The sequence below is a fragment of the Pseudochaenichthys georgianus genome, chromosome 7, assembly GCF_902827115.2.
Source record: "Pseudochaenichthys georgianus chromosome 7, fPseGeo1.2, whole genome shotgun sequence".
In the NCBI taxonomy this organism is placed as follows: Eukaryota; Metazoa; Chordata; class Actinopteri; order Perciformes; family Channichthyidae; genus Pseudochaenichthys; species Pseudochaenichthys georgianus.
In genome coordinates, this window is record NC_047509.1 from 8,213,414 (window position 1) to 8,238,234 (window position 24,821).

The window sequence follows — 24,821 nt, forward strand, 5'->3', positions numbered from 1 at the left end:
GAAAAAGATGTATATAGCCTGCGAAGTCAGGCGTGGCGGAAGGCCACCGTACACTTCCGTGTCAGTTACGAAAGAAAGAGAAAAGAGCAAAGAAAAAGATGTATATAGCCTGCGAAGTTCAGGCGTGGCGGAAGGCCACCGTACACTTCGGTGTCGTGGCGGAAGGCCACCGTTACAAAACGAAACCGCTCGCTCCTCGGCGTAGTCAAGCCCTGCTGGCCAGGCATGCGACCCGCAGGTCGTTTTCAGGTAAGACCGGCACTGATTTCGGCAGTCAGAGTCTCAGCATGACCCGTAAGCTCCGGCAGTGATTCCGGCACTATGTCGCTCATATACGTGCTAATCTATTATCTTTCCTTCCCAGATCACCAGTCACCCCACAAGGTAAGCAACTCAGTTCATCTCAGTATTTCATACTTCAATGGTTTTGGGGATTTCATCGGAGCGGTGCTTTCCCTCCTAAATGATTATCCTGCAAACCGGGGCCTAATCGCCAAAACACCATTACATTCTCCTGTTGTATTATCATGGCAATCATTTCATTCATATGACGTGTAAACAATAAATATGTAAAATCTTACATCACGTCTTTCCGGTTTGAAATGAAGCTTAGCGCAAGTTCAATAAGGAAGACCTAACACGAGTCACTTACACGTCACTCGATGGCTCCCTTCCCCCCTCATTAAATATGAGGGCGTCACCCCTCAGCAGCCAATAGCTGCACATGCTAAATTCCTTAAATGCCTGCTCTTCCTCCCTGTCAGTTGTCATTTGCAGATGACCGCAACCCGCCTCCACCCCTCTCGCCTCCAGTCTCCTCCAGGACAAAGCTAAACCTTCCTTCTTCAGACCGGTCTCACCTACTCAGCACCACCACCAGTGTCTAGACCCCGGGGATTTCATCGGAGCGGTGCTTTCCCTCCTAAATGATTATCCTGCAAACCGGGGCCTAATCGCCAAAACACCATTACATTCTCCTGTTGTATTATCATGGCAATCATTTCATTCATATGACGTGTAAACAATAAATATGTAAAATCTTACATCACGTCTTTCCGGTTTGAACTGAAATGTGCTGCAAGTCAATGTGTGGAGTCTTTTGTTAAAAGAATGGCGTTCCACCTTCTCTTTCCCCCTCTCCATTTCTTTCTCTCACGCTCTCTCTCGTCCATTTCATGGTTTTAGTCAATCCTGCTATACTGTAGTCAAATGTTTTCACACGAAAAAAGCAATTACTTTTTGCTCTTGAAATTGAATTTGTTGACCCTGCTGTCACTCTAACCTGCCACACCAAGCTTCAGGCCCACTAGCAAAATCCGCTGACATTTTGATGAAGCAGACTATTGGAGATGTCCACTCTTAATTATTGACTTCTGTTGGAAAACATAGATAGTCTGAGCAGCACTTACAAATCAGGGTTTGATTGATCTGTCCACATTTTGAATTTGTTGTTGACCCATGGTATTTTCCTTTTGGTGGAAAATCAGGCAAGCTAGCTCTCATCTGTTTATTTCTGTTAAATGTGGACACGGCACACACATGACAGCACTGTTAAAACACAATGACAGCGGATCCAGCTGTGCAGCCACCTCCTGTGAGAAATGTTTCAGAGGATTAAGAATGAAGGTATTTTCTTAGTTGATTCCCCTTTATTCAAGTCTCTTGCTCGCATGTCAACTAAAAGTAATATAAACACAAGAGAATACAAAAATAAGATGAACGAGGTGGTACATTAGTGTTATAAAATTATTAGTAAACAAATATGGAAGAGTTTAAGTTATTAATCAACAAATATCAAAGAAAATGATAGATGAAATGGAGCATAACATTTGAAATGTCAGTAGAGTTGAAGGTAGTTGAAGAAAGATAGTCAGGAAATGATAAAATAGTGATAGAAAAGGGTTGAAATAAAAAGAAATAAAGGGAAAGCGACAGAGGATGTGTGATCCAGAGGGATGAGAAAGCAGCCAGGCATCTGATGATAATATCTGACAACAGCTCTGCGATACGCCTGAGGGACGGAGAGAGAGGGAGAACATGTGAAAATCAAACTGGGGATCAGAAATGAAAGGGAGGAAAGTGAGGAGGAATTATAAAAATAAATGTGAGCCGAGGAATAGAGAAGGTTTCACTACGGGTGCAGAGTATAAAGGACAGGGTGAGCAAAAGGTGTAGGGAATGCAAATAGTGTCACCTTGACCTGATCCGGAGTCATTAGATCACATGATAAGGCTAGTGCGAAGCTAATAATTAGTTGCAGTCCTGCCGTCCTTCAAAGTGATCATCTATTGTCCAATATTGTGTTGAATATGTAGACGATATACAAAAGATCGAACAAAATACAAAAAACTGTACAAAATTAGTTTTGAAAGTTTCCCTTTTACTTTACACAATGAAAGCAGAGAGCTCAAAGGGTAAAATAGAGTATCTTACAGGTGAACGATTTGTGTAACAGTTTAATATAGGTACATGCAAATCCTCTGCGATAAATGAGAGGGACAAAGGAAGGGTTTTGGAAACCTGTCCATATCAAACCGCAATATCCATTTCTGTTACTTCAATTTCTACAGCAATCCATCCGTGCAGTTTGAGCAAACGTCTAGGCTTTGTGTATTTCCCAAGTGTCCAAAACAGGTGCATACTGAATACATACCAAGATTCTATGTCAATGTCCATGGACCATTGGTTTCATGGTAGATTGTAAGGATCACGAAGCACAACTACCTTTAATTCAACTAGATACATATATACCCTACTAACAGGTGTCAGGTTGTAGGATTTAGTTTTGTTCTGTTCTGGTAGGAAATGTACATCAGCTCATCCTCAATGTAAATTGTGCTTTCTTTGTGCTCATATAGAAACTTATTTTGAAATCTATCAACTGCATTTAAATATTCATGGTCCCCAAGATATCAATGGATCCTATAATCCAGTCTCTTCTAGCCACCAAACATATGTTGCTCCTCTGTCACACATATATTTTATACTCAAGATTGTCATTTAATTTGCTGAGCATATTCATGCCCTGCTGAAGATGAACCCTTGACCCGTTCTCTTGCACAATCCCATTTTGCTTAACTAACATATTCACACAAACACTTTATTTAAACAGACCCTGTATGCTCACATTCAAACAAGGAACAACTAAAGCATGTATTAATTACAATGCAAAGACAAATCTGCATCAATTTAGACATGAATAAACACGCAGGACAGACACAGCATGACAACACTGAAAGACTGTTGGAGGATTATTGTGAAGAGCAGACTGTTATATTCAACACAATCTCACAAACACATCAAAGTGCCTGGGGAGAGTTGCGTATGGCTTCCTAAATAAATGTAATTCAAATCAGATGATGCAGCAGCAGTTTTTGTAAGTGGGAGCTGAAGTGGTGTTCATAAAAGCTGCAACAGCATATTTTGCTTTTAGTAAGATAAAGTGATCATTCTTTTAGAATTTAAAGAACATTTGACAATAAACCAACGTGTAGTTGGTTGGATATGCTTAAAACAAGGTGACCACAAATAGTGTTCCAGATGAATTTAGATGAATTCACAGGTGATTCAGTCTTTAAAATTGTAAAATATTCACCAGTTTATCTAATTTGCAGTCACTTCCAACCCTACCTGGCTTACAACACTGTTTTCTTCTTATCATCTACAATAGATTAAGTTTCACTATGACTGCAGACATGGACGGTTAATACTGTTTATGTAAACTGCTTAGTTGTAATCATAAGGTAAAAATTATCCCTAATCCTAATCTTGAGCATGAACGATAAACCACTTATCTTTTTCATTTTGCCTGTTCTTCACAGGTTGCACTGCAAATAGAAATGAGCAGCTTGCACCCTGGAAGCAACACATAAAGCTAGACGTTTTGAAACCCTGTTTGTGTTGATGGACCCCGATGTCTGCAATTATGTCAGTTTGGCAGGTGGTTTTGCACTCAACAAGAAACATGGGTTTACTCCTGTTCAACAAACAATGAGCTCTCGACTACGCTGAGAAAGCTGGTTTTCAGATACTACTTGTGGAACTAGCCAAGCCACAGCTTTAGAGCCCCTTCTGTGTGAATTGCCAATCCAACTGTGGTGAAAGCACAAGCAGCCCTACTCTTCCTGTGATTGGCCAGCACTTATCAACTTCGATGGCTGGATAGGAATAGCCAGGTAGACCAATCAGAGGCAGAATAAGGCAAGTCATGCCTTCGCCCTAGTAGGGAAAAAACATTGTTCGTTGATCAGAAGTAACATATGTCCAAATGCAAATTAACATATCCAGCATTTTGGGCAGCTCAATGTATGTTGAGAGATTATTCGTCAGTTGTTTGTCTTGCTTCTTTCCCCCCCCCAAAAAAATCAGGCTATTATCAGCAGACAGGGTCACATATACTGTTGGTCTCTTCATAAGCATTAGTGTCTAACATTCTTTCTCGCACGCACGCACGCACGCGCGCACACACACACACACACACACACACGCACGCACGCACGCACACACACACACACACACACACACACACACACAGTTGTGTAAGTCAATGTGACTTGATAGGAAGTGTTGAGAAGCTAAGACTTTACTTCTGGCCTTTAAATCATGCCCTTTTCAAAGAATATTATTCTCTTCTTCACTGACATGTGAGCACACACAAACACAGCCATCGTTGACATTTTCTTGCCACCTGCCTGTGATACACACACACACACACTCACACACACACACACACACACACACACACACACACACACACACACACACACACACACACACACACACACAACCACACTAACACGCAGGAGACTCAGTAAAAGGACACTCCAGCTGCTGCAGGTGGAGGAAGGAGAGGAAACAACAACCTGGAAGCAGAAATGTACCTCATACAACCTGAAGGATCAGCCTCATTATGTTTAACAGTGTATCAAGATGTGTATGCATTATTTATATCGATAGAAAATAGGTTTACTGTAATACATCTTAGGGGATGAGATTCTAATGTTGATTGACATATGTGGTAAAATCAGGATAAACACGCCTTTTCAATTAACCCCACAATACATCAAATCAAAACAATCAACCGAACATTTAAATGTAAAATATATATATATGGTTGGTCCCTTACTTTGTTTTTGACTGAAATGTTATTGGATGGATTCCTTTGAAATATGTGTACAGACTGTCATGGTCCCCGGAGGATACATCCAAATGAACGTGCTGCTCCAAAGAAACAAAATGTTATATATCCAATACTTAGATATATAACTAAATACCTGCAAACTAATGAAACAGCCTCAAGTGTAATTTGTGTTGACCGCAAATTAGCAAATGTTAGGTTAAACAAAGAACGTAACTAGCTTGATACACCAGCTCTTGTTATAACTAAGAATGAAAATTGAAAGTTTTAATGAGCCTCTGTTGGTGAGTGAGATTAACAACACAGAGGGGTGACATAACTATGATACAAGGACACATAAAGAGCCACAGGTCTGTGTTTATTGATTGCCTATGCAAGTATTGCTTCACTTTAATAGGCAAGGTAAGGTACAGGTATATAGCAAAAAAAATTCAGAGGCAATTAGAAGTGCTTTACATCATCATTAACACTCAATAAGAAGACAACAGAAAGGAACACAATTACTAAGATGGAGTCCTAGAGTGACAGTGAGAGTTGTTTACATTCAGTTGAATCAGTTTCTAAACTGCGTCATAGTCTGAAGAAATCTGTCGTATCATTTTAAAGCCAACTCTTTAGCCTCAGAGTGCTTCTCCCAAATGGAGGCAGGAATCCTTCTTGGAACTCTTTCTGACGCCTTCTCCCATCTGCTTTTTGCCATGTTTAATTAACTCAGGACCCGCCCCAGTGAGATGATAGTGAACTGTTCATGAACTTGTCATGAAAAGTTCATGAAATATCAGTGAACCATATTCATGAACAGCTCATAAACAGCTCATAACGAAGTTGATGAACTGTTCATGAAAGTGCCATGAACATTAAATGGCACTAGGGCAGTTCATGAACTACTCATGAAACTCCTGTGCTGGAATGGTTCATGAACAATTCATGGAATATGGTTTTAGGCAGGTTCATGAACAATTCATGAAATGGAGTTTTCAGTGAGTGTGTAGGGATATTCAGTTTTCAACCAAGAACATTTCAAGAATTGTTCATGAACATATCAAGAACTGTTCATACCCAGTCACTGAATATAATTCAATGGCTGTACATGAACTGTTCATGAACCATTGACTGTGGGTCAATTGGCAACCATAGAAAACAACAATTATGTCAATCACAATGGAACTTTACTCAAATTAACAAACAAACAAACAAACATACATGTATACAGGTGGAGCACTACAATGAATCCTATCACTATTTGAAGCAGTTCTTGACACTCAGCTGCACAAAAAATGTTGTTACGGGTCCCAAAAGCTTGGGTACCACAGCAACAATAAATGATTTCTGTAGAAAACAGAAAAGTGCAGCAGCAATAATTATACACAGGATCCGGTTGATCGTCTGGAATGCTTCTTATTCAAAATTCAAAGTACACAGTTACATTCAAATAGCTGAACTTTACAAACATCACATTTCTCCATTTAAGTTATTTGTCTGTCACAGTCAATTACTGTATCTCAAGGAGAAATTCAACATAGTCAATATAAATTATTACATTACATTGCATTTAGCTGACGCTTTTATCCAAAGCGACTTACAATAAGTGCGTTCGACCAACAAAATACAAACTTGAAGAAAACAGAATCATATAAGTACATCAGGTTTCATAGAGCAAAAACATTTCAAGTGCTACTCAACTGGCTTTAGGTAAGCCAGTCCATAAGTGCTTTGTTAATAGTTCTATTGCTCGAAGTGGAGTCGAAAGAGATGAGTTTTCAGTCTGCGCCGGAAGGTGTGTAAGCTATCTGCTGTCCTGATGTCAATGGGGAGCTCATTCCACCATTTTGGAGCCAGGATAGCAAACCCACGTGTTTTTGCTGATGGGAACTTGGGTCCCCTTCGCAGTGCGGGTGCAGCGAGCCGTTTGGTTGATGCAGAGCGGAGTGCACATGCTGGGGTGTACGGTTTAACCATGTCCTGGATGTAGGAAGGACCAGATCCATTCGCAGCATGGTACGCAAGCAGTGGCGTTTCTATATGTACAAAAGTGGTGGGGCACAAAAAACGTAGATGTCTATATATAAGCTTCTGCAGTGAGGTTCATGGCTGGTGAGGCACTGGCACTGACTCTTCAGGTTTACAAATATTATATTTTGACCTAAATCAAAATATAATATTATTTTCAAAAGCTTTTTTTGTCTGACGCTTCAATTAATTTTAAACAGACAGTTCAACAAAAGGATACCCAAAACATGTAATTTTATCATTTAAATATTGAATTGTTCTCTCTTAGTAAGATCCCATTTTCAATAAAATTGCACTTGACATGAAGATTAAGTCCATTTGCCTATCTTTCTGGACAAAAATCTCTATTACTTTTTTGTAAAAGTCCTCCTTATCTTCTTGTAGTTTCAAAAGTCTATCATAAATCTAATCTAATCAATAGATTTATGATTCGAAAATTATAAAAGTAGGGTAGACATGTGGATATTATCCGGCTGAACAAAACGTGCATTTATCTAACAGGTTTGTTTCCCACAGATCTTATTTTGAGCTATTTTCTAAAATCCTATGGAGAAATCTCATTGCTTTTAGGTCGAGGGAAGCCATGCGCAGTTTACTTTAAGCCATGCGCAGTTTACTTTACGCGTCACTGCAGCTCTCTCGTCTCCTCTTCACACACCACACTTTTCGCGGCACACGTACTTACAGCCAATCAGCTCTGAATTATGTGAGATGAGTATGGTGGGGATGGCAGCACTATGCCCCTATGGTCATTCTTTTTTTGCCACACACATTAAATAGGACAATACTCTGAGCATGCGCAGTGTAGTTTTTACAGTCACCATTGACTTAAACAGGGAGAGGGAGGGGCAGGATCGGGTTTTGTCCCACATGGCTCAAAACAGCTAAATAGGCACACACTGTAGACACTAATTAGAAGAACACAGACTAAAACAGCAATGTACAGACGAATCAGATGATTAAACATGATCTTAAAATATATTTTTTGCATTTTTTGGTAATCATTATTTGTAATACTTTCTGCTGACACTAGGTGGGGCTGTGCCCCACCTGCCCCTAATGACCAGTCGCCACTGTACACAAGTACCATTGTCTTGAAGTGGATTCTAGCAGTTACCGGAAGCCAGTGGAGGGAGCGGAGGAGCGGATTGGTTTGGGAACATTTAGGAAGGTTGAAGACCCGACGAGCCGCTGCTTTCTGGATGAGCTGCAGAGGTCGGATGGCACATGCAGGTAGACCAGCCAGGAGGGAGTTGCAGTAGTTTAGGCGTGAGATGATGAGAGCCTGGACCAGAACCTGCGTCGCTTTCTGGGTCAGCTGGGGACGTATCCTCCTGATGTTGTAAAGCGTGTATCTGCAGCAGCGGGTTGTAGCAGCTATGTTTGCAGTGAAGGACAGGTTGTTATCTATAAACACATAACGCTATCAAATAATACTTTCTATCAATATATCTATCTTTACCAAATATAACATATTATGGAGATCACACTGTCAATGTTAATAAACAAAAAAACAAGGCAATGTACCTGCAAGACTGCACTCAGGTAAACAAAACATATTACCCGTGCGCAGCAGCTAACCTGCCTGCGAGACTTCGCTCAGGTCACCTTTACCCAGGCGCGGCTGAAGCCCGCGAAAATGGCATATATTGTTGCCGACAGTTTAGTATTTTTAAAATACCGTTACTATGTCAAACATGCTCAAAACCTTCTGACACACTCTCCTAAACATCTCCAACATCATATCTAATTCACACAAGTTAACATCGATCATTTTCATTATGTACTGACCTGTAGAAAACAGAAAAGTGGAGCAGCAATAATTATACACAGGATCCGGTTGATCGTCTGGATTGCTTCTGAGGAGGGGGCGGAAGTGTCCCCCCTAAGGTAACCCAGATGTCACCGCTCACCTGCCAAAGGTTCCACCTTTGCGCTACTTACTCGTACTGCTTCTCAAACAGTACAGATAAACCATAAAATGATATGAATGTCACCAAAATAAATACAGATAATGTTCAGTTTCAAATTCACTATTGTTTTGTTTTAAGATTAAAAGTTTTAAAAAAGAAAGAAATGTTCAAATAGTAGATGAATATTCAAGAGGTCTTTAAAAACATCACACTGATCATCAAAAGTTCATAAAATGCTCATGAATATTCCAAAATATTCTGAACTTGCCACAATCATCCAAAATTCATGAAATGCTCATAGTCCTGAAAAGTTCATGAAATACTCATGCACACTTTTTGGGGTTTTAATTATAATGTTGTGATTGGCTGGATCATGAAAAGTTCATAAATTGCTCATAAAAGTCTGTCATGAGCAAAACAGGAACTTTATATGAATGAACAATGTTCATAAACATTTCATGAACTGCTCTTTAAAATGGTTCATGAGCATTTTAAGAATTTTGGTTCATGAACATGACAAGTGAACATATAATGAGTTGTTCATGAATGTTTCATGAGTGCTCATGAACAGCTCATAAAGTCATGAACTCCATCTCGCAGGGGCACCTCCCCCATCTGTGTGGGACTTCTGCCTCGGAGAGAAGAAGCATGCATACCACTTTGAAATGGATGAGTTGTGTGGCTCTGCCGCTGCACTGCTCAATGCTAAAGGCTGAATTGTGTCCTGCCTCTGTAATAATTCACCAGCCCTCTGCTCAGCTTTGACAAATTGCTGCATGTTTCTTGGGGTTGCACACAATGAAGTATGAGGGTGCTGTTACACAAGACGTCTGTTTTTACATTTTAAATTAAACCAGGTCGGAGATTGTAATTGAGTTTCTGTGAATAGATCGATCCCCACTAATAATGTGTTGGCAATGTGAGGCTGTATATTCACAGTCATAAGTCTTAAGTAATGACCCTATTTTTTTTTTTTTTTTTTTATTTATCCTTTATTTATCCAGGAATGTCCCATTGAGATACAAGATCTCTTCTTCCAGGGAGTCCTGACCAACACGGCACACAACAAGTTTCAACATAAAACAAAGGCATTAAACAAAAAAAACATACAATTCAAATATAAATACAGAAGGCCATTTGTGCAGTGGCAAGAAGCATAATCACATCAGCAATAGCATCAGGTAAAACAGTTACATGTTTCATGAAGGGCTAATCGTAGCATACCTTTAAAAGCATTTACAGTAGGAAGTGCCTCTAGACAAAGTTTTACTTGCAGCGTATTCCATAAAAAGGGAGCATAGTGGGAGAATGCAGCTTTACCAAGCTCTGACTGCATCAAAGGAACATTTAAAAGCATCCCATTTGCTGCTCGTCTAGTATTAAAAAAGCAAGTATAAAATGACAGAAGTCTGGAGATATATAAGGGCAGCTTACCTAGCAATGACTTAAGGATAAAAATCAACATGTGTGATTGTCTTCTTTGGTACAGAGAGGACCATCCTAAGGACTGATACAAAGTGCAGTGGTGGGTGCGAGAGCCTGCACCCGTTACAAAACGTATAGCAGTATGGTACGCAGAGTCCAGCTTTTTAAGCAGGGAGGAAGAAGCATGCATATAGATCACATCGCCATAGTCTAATACAGACAGAAAGGAACTCTGCACAATTCTCTTCCTGGCTTCAGACGGGAAACATTTCCTTAAACGAAAGAAAAAGCCCAGTTTAGGTCTAAGTTTTCTCAGTAGGTTCCCAATATGAACATCAAAGGCCATCTTTTCATCAATCCATATGCCCAGATATTTGTAGGATGCTACTTTGTCAAGGCATGTCCCTTCCAGTGTAAGAATCGGAGGGACAGCTGTATTAGCTCGAGAGCGAGAGAAGGTCATGTACTTGGTCTTTTTTGCATTAAGGACCAGTCTTAGCCTTAGCAAGGAGTGTTGCAGTGTATTACAAGCATCCTGTAGAAGCTCTATAGCCTGAGTTAAAGAGGAAGCCACTGTATAAACAACTGTATCATCGGCGTATAAATGAAACCGTGCTGGGTTTATCCCATTTCCTAGTTCATTTATAAAGATGGAGAATAAGACAGGGGCCAAAATAGAGCCTTGTGGAACACCTTTGTTTATAGTAAGAGCAGCTGAGGTATAATCTTCTACTGAGACACACTGAGTTCTTTCAGATAGATAGTTTTTAAACCAGCTCAAAGCCATTTTGCCAAGACCTATGCAGCCAAGCCTCTGCAGTAGCAATGCATGATCCACAGAATCAAAAGCTTTAGACAGATCAACAAACAATGCTGCACAGTGTTTTTTCTTGTCTAGTGCTTCAATGATGTCATTTGAGACTAGCATAGCCGCTGAAGTAGTACTATGGCCTGATCTGAAGCCGGACTGAGACTCGCTAAGAATATTATGGTCAGTTAGAAACTTTTTCAGTTGTTCGTTTACAAGAGATTCAAAGACTTTGGCCATTACAGACAGTCTGGAAATAGGGCGATAATTATTTAGGTCAGAGGGGTCTCCGCCCTTTAACAAGGGGAGAACCATGGCCGACTTCCATGAGCTAGGTAATTCACCAGCATAAAGACTGAGATTCAGAATAGAGGTTATGGGTTCTGCAATCAGACCTGCAGCAACTTTGAAGAAGAACGGCTCTATCTTGTCTGGGCCTGAAGATTTCTTTACATCTAGGCTCATTAAAGCTTTGTGAACCTGAGAGGTCAAGATGGGGGCAAAGGTGAACAGTTGATCAGGGTCAAGTGGCGGAGGACCTGGCTCTCCTTCTGCAGCGATCATCCCTGAGTTGCTAGAATCAAAGATTGAGCCAGCAGAAATAAAATGATTATTAAAGCTGTCTGCAATATCCATTTTGCCCTTGATTTCACTCTGATTTACCCTTAAGAGATCAGGAAGGCTGTTTGGAGTGATAGAACCTGAGGAGGATTTAACAAGTTTCCAAAACTTTGTAGGGTTATTCAAATTGTCATGTATTGCATTAAGATAGTAGGCACATTTAGAGTTTTTAATCAGCTTAGTGCATTTGTTTCTTAATGTCCTATACAGATTCCAATCTAATGGAATATTCGATTTCTTTGCTTTAGCCCAGGCAGTGTCTCTCTGTCGAATGAGAGAGGATATAGAATCATTAAACCAGGGGTTGTCTTTACCGCTTATCCTAGATGTCCTAAAAGGAGCATGCTTGTCACATATAGCCAAGAAGGTGGATTTAAAATAATTCCATGCTAACTCAACATCGGTCATAAGTGAAACAATGTGTAAATCACTATTAAAAACATCATGTAGAAACGCCTGCTCATCGAAATGTTTGAATCGCCTCTTGTGAATGAAACGTGGCTTTCCTTTAGGGATCTTACAGGTTCTCACACAAGCAATTGCGCAGTGGTCGCTTATATCATTACAAAACGTGCCTACTGCGGAGAAACGCTGAGGTGCGTTTGTAAGAATAACATCAATCAAAGTGGACTTCTCTAAATCTTTTTGGTTTAACCGAGTTGGCGAGTTAACTAGTTGCACCAAACAGAGAGAGTCACAAGTGTCCTTGAAAGAGTTTTGTAAATCCGTTTGCCAGTCCCAGTTTAGGTCTCCGAGTAAAACCATCTCGGATTTAGTCCAGTTATGGAGAAGATTGGAGAGTATATTCGTGGCTTCGCTTGAGGCAGCGGGCGGGCGGTAGCATCCGATCACTATAATGTCTGAACCACTTGGGAGCAATAGTTTAATTACAGAGAGTTCAAAGCATTTTGGTTTTGTTAGGGATTCGATGCAGGTGCAGTCTAAATGGTTTTTAACATAAATCGCAACCCCGCCCCCTTTTCCCACACGGTCTGTTCTAAAGACATTGTAATCTTTTATATTTATCATATCATTTGTAATCGACTTTTTGAGCCACGTCTCAGAAAGGACAATGATATCAGAGTCAGTCGAATCGGCCCATATTCTGATGGAGTCCATTTTATTAATCATGCTGCGAACATTAAGGTGAAAAAGACGTAATCCGTCTTTCGTTCTAAACTCCTCTGGTGTTTGCAGCTGAGACAGTTCTGGGCCTGGATTCGGTTTCACGTTACCCGACATCAGGAGTAGGAGAATTAGAAGCCAGGTCCTCCTCGCTGGGCTGGTCGGCTTGCCGTCGCAAGTGCGCGCTGCATAGGGGGAAAGTCTCCCATTTCCCTGGGCCCATAGACAGCGTAGTCCTCGCGGCAGAACCCCGGGTAGATGAGACGTCCATGAGAGAAGGTCCTCCGCGAGCAGCGGGGTTGTCATCATGGCAACAACTCTTCCTAAATCCGGGGAAGCCATGGTGCCTGGGGTAGGCCACACATCAAGCGCAGGTGTGTCTTGTGGGTGTTCAGCGTCGGGAGCGACACCGGTCCCGGAGATCCCCAGCACCAGGTAGCCGACCAGGTAGAATAGCAGGGGAGGTAGCCACATCATATATAAAAATAAAATAACTTTATAAACGTCTTCCTTTTGACCGAAGAACAACCGTCTTCGCTATTGACTGGATATGGTGGTAATTTGGTAATATGGATTGTCTTGATGTATTCTACTAATATTCTACAGTCAACTCGGTGTCACGGCAAGACGTGAACATGTGACGATTTACCATGCTGGGAGACGTGAAGATGTCACGATTTCGTCCCTTCAAACGTGACAGTTACACCGTATTGTTAATATGGCCCAACCAGTGGAGATATACCCGGAAATGCCAAGCAAATGCTACCCCGACGGTCGGTTGTTATTGTCAATATTAATATAATGATGATTTATTTGTAATAGTCACACTCGATTTCGCCGATTTTCTTGTTGCCCCAGCTGGTCGACACCTCTTTTAGCAGAAACAAAGGCTACATTAAAGGTGGGGTAGGTAAGTTTCAGAAACCGGCTCGAGTGCATTAAAATTTGAAAGTACACAGCCGAAAAGAATCCGCCCTTTCCTTCAGACTTCCTTACAGAGCACCTCCTCCAACACATATGAACGCGCACATGACGTCAGCAGACTGGTGAAAGTGGCCGCCTGTTGCTGGCGAGTCATTGAAGTACTGCTGCAATGCACGCCCAATGACGGCACGCCCAATGAGGGCACGAGATACATTTGTGGTGCACAAGATGGAAGGCTGACGACCCGTCCGTAATAACAGACAGGGCGGCAATCCAATCCGATTGGTTGTACTTTTTACAGTATTACGGCTTCCACAGATGACATTTTTGTATGGATTTTTTGTCAAAGCACTTAAGACATTCATTGCTATCGGGATGTTAAGAGCATTCCATGGAATATAACAAAAAGTGTATCTCGAGCCGGTTTCTGAAACTTACTTACCCCACCTTTAATGTATTAAATCCATGTTAATCCATGTGTGTGGATGTGGAATTAACGGACGTGACGTTGTGCGATTGCGTTGCCAGTCAACAGCTTCGGTTCATGTTAATTTGCAAACTCTTCAACTAGAACCGTAGTTATATTTAAAAAATGTTAGAAGGCCTCACAAAATACTTTAATGTAAACTAACATTTAAATGTGAAGGAATGTGTGTATAACAAAATACATCCGTCATAAAAAATACTGGAAACGGACGTAGGCAAGGTCATCAGCTCAGTGATTCGATGGTTTAGCCGCAATGCACGTTGGGAAATGGTGTTTATGCGATGTGGAATCCGAAAACATTTATAAAAAAAAAAATTGTAATTGGCATTGTAATACACGGTTCGGCTGCATTAAATATTACATATCTGCCGTAGTTCTCTATTTATAGAGCCCTGATGAGAAGACTTCTAGACAAACAGGAGGAACTGAAAACGTGACATGGATCATAAATATATCAGCAATTAAACAACATCTTACATTTATTTTCACACAATGCGTCTCCTTGCAGTATCAACGCTAATTCGGCTGACTTTTATATTTGATCCAATTGGTAGATAGGCTGTATTTACACCATAACGGTGCACAGCCAGGGCCGCCTTAATGCACGGGCTGACCTGGGCTAATAAATAACCTCGGAATATCGAATTTCATCGATTTCCTCTGTGTGTGATTCTCGGAATTAAATCACCGGACAATTACACACAGCAAATATTCGGAGAAACTTTGAAAGAAAGCATCCGTAAGGTGGAGTTTCTGAATTAGAAGCAATGTCGTAGATTTGTATTGAAACGAATCGCCGAATTTAGGAGATTTCAGAGGATAAATTGCCTAAATCAACAGCATTTCTGTTGAGGTGCCGATTCTCCGCCCCCTGTGGAGAGCAGCATGCAGACAAAGAGAGAGGAACAGTTACATAGGCATTAATTCCGCGACTATTACCATTTTTGAACTAAAGAAAGTGGTTAATGCGTGGTATGAGAATGTTATATGAATTGCTGAATTTAGCTGTTGTGTTTTTGGGAAGAAACGGTGAGAGAAAATTAAAGTCTATGCTTTTGGACGGAAAAAAGCAAAGCACCACTAAAATAAGCATAGTGGTTGTTGATTTGAGAATCAGTACTAAATAGTCATTATTTCCGCGATTATTACCATTTTTGAACCAAAGACAGTGGTTAATGCGTGGTGTGAGAATGTCATAATATGGATTGCTGAACACAACATTATGAGTAAGAAGGCTCTCATAATTAAACAAGATATTTATCTAACCCCCTCTGAAAGTCTCCCTAATTCGGATTAAAACTAGGCTGGAAGAGTTTTTGTCACGCTGAGTTGTTGAGAGTTTTTATGTTTGTTTGTCTAATTGCAGTGTTTGTTTTATTGTACTAACCGTTAAACATGGGTAATACTGTCTCCACAAACGAGTCCGTTGATAAGAGGAAAAATGATTCACGCACCAACACACTTACAAAAAATCCTATTACAGACAGCCATTACACGCACATGTTTTCCCCTAATATGCCGTCTGGAATTGTCGGAAGAAGCTTGGATTGGACTAAAGTTATGCCGTTCACATCGTTACTTTGTGAGCATTCACAACAGAATAGTCAGAAAGGACAGATTCTGTTTGATTGGCCGTTAACGGGCACTTTTGACATGGCCGTGTTGTGGCAGGCATTCAAATTAATTGAACATGAGGCGAATTGCTCTTGGGATGTAACGTACATGAAGGACTGCGTTAAAGCTTGGATGACTATTGCAGAAAAAAGAGGTTACGATGAGCGAAAAAATGAAAAGTCAGTTGGCACCGAGCGAGGCTCCATTGAGCTCAAAGCTCTGATTGATAGAGTTTCTAAATGCGCAGCTAGTTGTCATTTGCTTAGCCTAGAGGCTGTTTTTGATGTTAAATCAGAGAACATGTCCAGAATTAAAGAAAGACACGGAAAGGACGTCGCAGCCATTGCGAAATCAGTTATGTACGATTGGTTGAAAAGACAAGGCAAAACTCCCAGTACAGCTCAGCTAATTTCCATTTTAACAGACGCTGGGCTGCTGGAGGAAAAGCAGGCTGTAGCTCTCTGCGCACAAATAATTCCCGCGATAGGACTCTCAAATTCTGAGGCAAGAAACTCCGATGATGATTTATTAATGTCAGCTGCAGCTATCATGAATAAAAATAGGTTGACATATCAGGCAGGACAGTATAGACAACGAGAAATTGACCAGCAGGAACAAAGTGCAGCGGACAGTGGAGACGAAATGCCAGATAGCAGCTCATTACACACCCCGACCTCTGGCTCCGCAACGAAAATGTTACACAATCCAAACACACCGTACGGCACCAGTTTTAAGGACTATGTCCCTCATAGAATTATCACAAGACTGCGAACATCTCAGGATAATAATTCTGCTGAAACTGTGACAGCACCGACAATACTGATAGGAGAGATTCCAGTTTATAAGCCTTGGACACCCGCTGAGGTTATGGATGTCACTAATCACGCTCCAAGTCCCACTAAAAGCCCAGATGAGTATCTGTCGTGGTTGACTAATGTCTGCTCAGTTTATAACTGTCTAGTTCATGATGTTAAACAGCTGATAATCCTAACATACAAGGCAGATTGGCCCACATGTAGGGAGGAATTCAAATTCCCTGCCTGTACGCCTGCAGGTGACTGGCCTGCGACACAGACACGTGATGTGTGGAGCCAGACTGTAGCTGCTGTTGCAATCAAAGCATGCGCCAAATCTCACACAGATTTTTCGCTGGTGATGGCTTGCGTACAGAACCCAACAGAAACTCTCCCAGAATTTCTCCAGCATTTCATGACAGTGTGGGATAATAATGCGGGCATTAAAAGAGAGGGCAATGATTTGTTCGCCAATCAGACTTTGTTACATAATTTAATCCCTGAAACAGCTCAGGCGTATATGATGGCTACCCCAGATTGGCAAATTAAAACATGGGAATTAACATTAGCAACAATACGCGCGTTACACAGAAATCAGATATTTCTGACCCCCAGAATTGCCCAGCTGATGCAAAAGTTGCCTCAAAATACACAGGCTTATCAGAGTGCGGATAACTCCCAGCAGTTTCAGGGACAAAACCGCACACAGCAGTATCAAAATCAGGGAAGATCACAGAGTTATCAAGACAAGGGCAGACAGCAGCAGAATAAAAATTCCAAAAAGTTGATGCCGTGTCACATCTGTGGCGCAACGAATCACTGGGCGGGACAGTGCGAGCGGCGCTGGCAAGCACAGCAGGATGCACAACCCTTGCCTGCTCTCCCCCAGCCCCCCCGCCAACACCCGGCATTACTGCCTCCCCCTCCCCTTAACAGTCAATATGACAGGCAGGGGCAAAACGGTCAGCAAAGTCAATTTAACAGAAGATAGAGGTGCCATGATGAAGAAATAGGGTCAAATTCACAGCATTTCCCCATTCAAGCAGCAACAATTCGCCTTTCCAATAACCCGCGTGAAGATCCGATTATGCCCGTTGATTTCAGTGGTAAGGCGGTAAGGAAAAAGTGTGTGAAGCAACCAATAATTTTGTTACAACAATGGGAGTTTCTGGCATTCCTATGTCAGAGCCCGTTTCAGAGAAAATTAATATTTCAATCGAAGGATCACATGTCCAACAATCTTTCATTATTTCAGATGGAAGTCCTATTAATCTAATGGGCAGAGATTTGCTTTGTAAATTACAAGCAACAATACATTGCACTCCAGATGGATTGTTTTTGACTATTCCTGACAGCAAAGTCTATCAAGCTGTCCAATTCATTCAATCATCTCAAGACAACCTTTATTGTTGGTCATTTCCAGATTTCAACATGATTTCTGTTTTCTCAACAACAGGAATTCAGAAAAGTGCTAGCATTTCCCCTGTGTGTGCTTCTTTAATGTCCCTTATGCGGCCTGTATTGAATTGTCACTGCACAGCTGCTTTTAACCCATCAGATGACTATGCACTATCAGTAAGAGGTTTTTGCAACAGCTCAGATCAGTTGGAATGTGAACAGTTTCTATTTTTAGGACCCCAGGGGTGCGCATTGCCTGTTAGGCTCACACCCTCACAGCAAGTTTGTTATGCTGCAGACACGATCCCTCACCTCACAATAGCAGTCACTTCAGGAAGTGAACCTGAGGAAGCGGGGGCCATGGCAGCCCACTGCCATGCTCTGCTGAGGGCTGCAAAAGCTTCTCTCACACACACACACACACACACACACACACACACACACACACACACACACACACACACACACACACACACACACACACACACACACACACACACACACACACACACACACACACACACACACACACACACACACACACACACACACACACACACACACACACACACACACACACACACACATGATCTAATTAACCTCAGAGAACCACATTACATGCTGCATCTCTCTGAGCAACTTTCTCTCCCTCATAGCATATTTGTTCATTTACAGCCACCTGCACCCACACAATATGGACCCCCTTCAGATTTTTCTGAGGTTCCGGCCACATTATGGGCTAAACACAAGAATCATGTGGGGTTTGTTTGTTCAGCCCCTCCACACAGAGTCACACTTAAAGCCAATGCCAGATTTCCAGCTATCAGACAGTACAATTTACCCCATAGAGCCATTTTGGGAATTGAAGGAGTCATCCAATCTCTGCTCGATCAGGGCGTGTTAAGATACACGACCAGCCCATGTAACACTCTGATTCTGCCCATACCTAAACACAATCGCCCTGATGAATGGCGTTTTGTCCAAGATTTGCAAGCTATTAACGCTATTGTCATTCCGACAGCTCCTATAGTGCCTGACACTAATTCAATTCTTGCATCATTACCGTCAGATTCGAAATGTTACACAGTAATCGATTTGTGTTCAGCATTTTTCTCTGTTCCTCAGCCAGTATCTGTTTGCATTTACTTTTAAAGGTAAACAAATCACATACACGCGCCTCCCACAGGGGTATGTAGAGTCGCCTATTGTGTACGCTGCAGCTGTTAAGAGAGATCTGGACACTTTGGTCCTTACAGGAGGTAGTACCTTGCTTCAGTACGCAGATGACCTGTTGTTAGCTTCTCCCAACATGGACGCATGTCGCATCGACTCCATTTTGCTCATGAAAAGACTTTCTGAATGCGGACACAGAGCATCCCTGTCTAAGTTGCAGTACTGCCAGACTGAGGTCACGTATCTGGGTCACATTCTGAGGGATGGACACCGACTCCTCTCGCCAGCAAGGATTTGCCTTTTGAACAAAGTGGCACCACCCCGCACAAAGAAAGACATGCTGTCTTTTTTGGGCATGGCTAACTATTGCAGACACTGGATATACGAGTACGCTGCTATGGACTCTGTCCTGCGTATTGCCACTCTGCAGGCTGCTCCTAACATTGTTCAATGGTCTGAGGACATGCACACAGCTTTTCAGGACTTAAAGCGAGCCCTGACATCAGCTCCTGCCCTGGGGCTCCCTGATTACCATCAGCCCTTTCACCTGCACGTCCATGAGAAGGGGGGCTTTGCAACGGGCATCTTGGTACAGAAGCATGGCTCTAATTTCCGGCCTGTTGCATACTACTCATCTCGACTCTCCCCTGTGGTACTTGGTATGCCTTCATGTCTGCGGGCAGTGGCCGCAGTTGCAATTGTTATCAAACAATCCTCTCCCATTGTACTGGCCAGTGACTGTGTAGTACATGTCCCACATGCAGTTTTGCATATTCTGAACACCTCTGCTACTCAGCATATGACAGCAGCAAGGCGCTCTGGTTATGAAGCAATAATTCTTTCAAGCCCACACATCACACTTAAACGCTCTCCCTCTCTAAACCCAGCTACGCTGGTACCAATTCCAGATTTTGAAATCACACATGACTGTGTCACAACGATTGACATGTCTTCTATATGTTGCAAACTCCTATCCCTAATTCAGATATGATTCTATACACAGACGGATCTGCAAGCAGGCCGTCTGACACAGTACACTTAGCAGGCTATGCTGTTGTAAATGACTGGGAAGTTTTAGAAAGCCGGGCCTTGCCAAATGGCACGTCGGCTAAGGCCTCAGAGTTGTATGCTCTGCTGAGGGCGTGTATTTTGGCTAAAGATAGAGTTGCAACCATTTTCACAGACTCCAGGTATGCATTTGGTGTGTGCCATGATTTTGGTGTCTTGTGAAAAATGCGCGGTTTCTTAACATCGGCAGGTAAGCCTATTCAACATCATGCGTTAGTAGCTCAGTTATTAGACGCTATCATGAACCCTACACAGCTAGCAGTAGTTAAGTGCGCTGCTCACACAAATTCTGATGATCCTATTTCGCGTGGAAATGCGTTAGCCGACACCGCGGCTAAACAAGCAGCCGTTTCCTGCTCTTCTATGGTGCTCCAATGCCGCTTGACACAATCCGCAGAGCCCATTTCTTTGCCTTCCTTTAATGATGTTGCGGACATGCAAGCCCGCGCTGATGTTAGGGAGAAAGATTTATGGCTAAGACGAGGTTGTACACTTGACGCTGAGTCCAGCTTGTGGCTCCACCCAGATGGACGGATGGTCTGTCCACGTTCGTTCCTCCATGTTTTGGCACATGTTGCACATGGTAAATCACATGTAGGAAAAGGAGGGATGAATGGGATTATAAAGTCCCAATGGTTTGCTCCAGGCATTACACTAGCTACACAGACCCTGGTAGACAGATGCATGATATGCCAGCAGACAAGACGAAGAAGTGGTCAAATTCAGCATGAACACTTACCGCCCCCCTCGGGGCCCTTTGTAAATATGCAAATTGACTTTTCACATATGCCACCATGCCAAGGATTCAAATATCTTTTGGCAATAGTGTGCCAGTTCTCCAAATGGGTAGAGGCCTACCCTACCAGAAAAGAAGACGCTAGAACAGTTGTAAAGTGTCTTCTCAAAGATGTTATTCCTAGATTTGGTGTGCCCACAGGAATTAACAGTGACAGAGGTCCAGCATTCATTTCTAAGATAACCCAGAGTCTAGCTACAGTGTTAGGGTTCAAATGGCAATTGCATGTTCCCTATCACCCACAGAGCTCAGGACAGGTTGAGAGAATGAACTTGACTATAAAGGAGAAACTCACTAAAACAATGTTGACCACAGGACTAAAATGGGTAGACGCGCTGCCGCTAGTTCTGTGCTCCATCAAAAGCTCACCAAATGCAACAACAGGGCTTAGCCCACACAAGGTATTGATGGGAAGGGTAATGTTCGCAGGATCTAGCCCCCCAGTAACACCCCACAAACTCACTCTTTTGTGGACAGATGATTACATGACTAACTATGTCAAATATCTAACTGACATTGTCACAATCTTAAGGAGAACCCAAATGCAGCACTCGAGAAACCAAGGAGAATTGGTAATATACTTTATTGGAGATTCCACTGGATCGGAGGAATACCAACCGGGCAGTATAACGCACCGGAGGACAGCGGGCAGAAGGTGAGTCAGGGACAGGCAGAGGGTCAGGGAGTAAGCGAGGCGGTCAGCGTGGATACATGCAGGGTCGGATAACAGGCCAGGCAGGATAGTCGAGGGACAGGCAGGATCAGGAAACAGGCAGAGCAGGCAGGTCGGGGACAGGCAGGGTCGGAACCGGGTAGGCAATCTAGTGTTGAACGCTGGAGAGACAAGCATGAGGCAAAGTACAATCTGGCAAAGAGTGTGTGTCAGGTGCAGGTTTAAATACTGGCAGAAGCTAATGGGTGCAGAAGAGAAAGAGAGTGAGTTAACGAGTGGGTGTGGAAAACAGGTGAGACAGGTGAATGGAAAACTACTGGTGAATGATGGAGCAGACTATGACAGACATGTTGAGAAAGTTTCACAGGCAGGTGGAGCCCACACACCCCTTTCAGATTGGTGATAATGTACTAATCAAATCTCTTGAAAAAGATGCTCTGTCTCCCAGGTGGAAAGGTCCTTTCCAGGTGTTAATAGTGACCAGAACAGCCCTGAGAGTACAAGGGAGACCGGAGTGGATTCACGCAACAAGATGTCGTCTCTCCCCTCTACCGGATGATGGCGTGTGAAGGCAGTCATCATCATCGTCATGCTGGGTCTTCTGTACCTGGCCAAGGACGCCCTGCTAGATGGAGCTGTGGAAATCCCAACGACAGGTGGCGAGGGATCTCGCCCGTCTGAGGAAGAAAATAAGGTGCTCTTATCTACGAGCGCAGACGACTTGACCACTCAGGGCCCAGACCCTGAGGGCAAAACGACACCAACGGGCAAATCAGTGCCTAGCGACAAGGACAGGTTGTATCCAATCACCACACAGACATTCAGTATGGTGCAAGAGACACAACGAGAAAGAAAAGGAGGAAGAATCAGGAGCATTGTCTCCCTCCCTGATCATAAATCAGAGACTATTTCTTTTAACTGTCCAGCTTTAATATGTGATCCATCTAACTGTATTATTATATTTTATGTGTCCTTAGTTCACTCAACGTGGAAGATATATCCAATGGACCAGTACCGTGCGGACAGGGTGGCGTCGGAGGTGGTGAGAATAGCACTCGACACCATTGAAGACATGCCCCCAGAACTGTGGTGTAGCACTAGAGAACAGGTTAAGACACTGATAAAGGATAAAGTAACATTTAGAGTGAGGACACCAGATTACCAGGTTCCCAATCCAGGTGCTACTGCATGCAAACTGTCTGGACCAGATAGAAAAACAAATGTTCTATCCACTCCACTTAAACACTCAGGAGGTGATGTAGATTTTTCAAAAAAGGCCTTAATCACTCCTTTTAAACGAACTAAAACTAATTCTGAAGTAAGTTTAATGTTAGACTACGCACATGAACGTAATATTAGCAACTGTTGGCTGTGCCAAAATATGCCAGAATCCATGCATTCTCCCATGTTTAGCCCAATTCCTTTCACAAAAGTGGATTATAAATTAGTCAGTTGGAACTTCATTGACTCTAGGATTAGCGATGAGGCTGAGGACTGCTATACTCCTTCATACCCAACAGACTCTGATAAACCGTTACAGTACGAGGGTCTGGTCTCTCTCATTGTTGAGACAGTAAATAAAAATTACCTGCCTGACGGTTTCAAACGATTGATGTTTTTAAAACTAATATATGTGAAGAAATACATTAACCTAGCTTTTGAATACTGATTCCAGTTAGCTCTGGTACAAACTAATTGTTCGGTTAATTCCACAAGTCCAACATGCACAAAACAACCACACATGGCATCTTTGCTGGTTGAAGCTTTGGTAACAGTTGTACCCTGGTTTGGCTCCAGAACAGTGGACTCCGTTGAGGTTCAAATACATGATTGTACGCAACCAATACCCCTAGGCAATCCCCCTACACGTGACTGTTCAATATATGTTCCCCCAATTGTAGTACACGAATGGAAGAATGTGTCCATCTGTTTCCAGAATGAAGCAGGATCTCACACCTCTCCAGATGTGGGACACAGCGACTGTAATACCATAGTGAGGGTAAAATTAGCCAGAATTCCCCTCCCACAGAGAGTTTACTTAGTTTGTGTCGACCGATCGTATGGCTGCGTGCCGTATGACGTTTTTTATGGCACCTGTTATCTAGCCTACCTAATTCCTTTAATCTGTAAAGTAGAGACAAATGAGATTGCAGCGATACTTCCCTCTCTACACAGGAACAGCAGGTCCATTACAAAAGGACAACAGGTAGCGAGCCTACTTTTGCCTTGGTACGGCATTTATGTTAGTCAGCAGGAAATCATGGCATTATCCAAAGTAGTGGAAAATCATCTAAATGTATCAAACACAGCAATGTTAGCTGAACATAAAGAATTGCAAGAAGTTAGGACAGTCGCATCATTTACATAATTATCCACATAAACAAACAGGTACCAATAAACAAACAGGTACCAATAGCTTCCGATTGACTACCATCCAACCGAGCTTTAAAAACATTTAGTGGCACCAGATTGTTCAGTTTCCATTTCATTTGCAGACTATTCCAAGACAGAGGAGCTCCACATCTAAAAGCTGTCTTCCCTAAGACAGTCCTAGCAGTTGGCACATTTAATAAAAACACAGCATTCGATCTCAGGCAGTAGCCACTTACAATTTTTCGTGAGATCAGGGAGCAGATATAAGATGGAAGTTTCCCTAACATGGCTTTGTATATAAAAATGTACCAGTGACTGAGCCTCCGTACAGTTAGTGAAAGCAAACCAGCCCTTGCTTACAGGGTACTGTGATGGGTTAATGCTTTACAGTTTGTCAAAAATCTCAGTGCACTGTGATACGCAGCATCTAACTTGACCAGGCAATTGGCAGGTGCATTCATATACATCAAATCACCATAGTC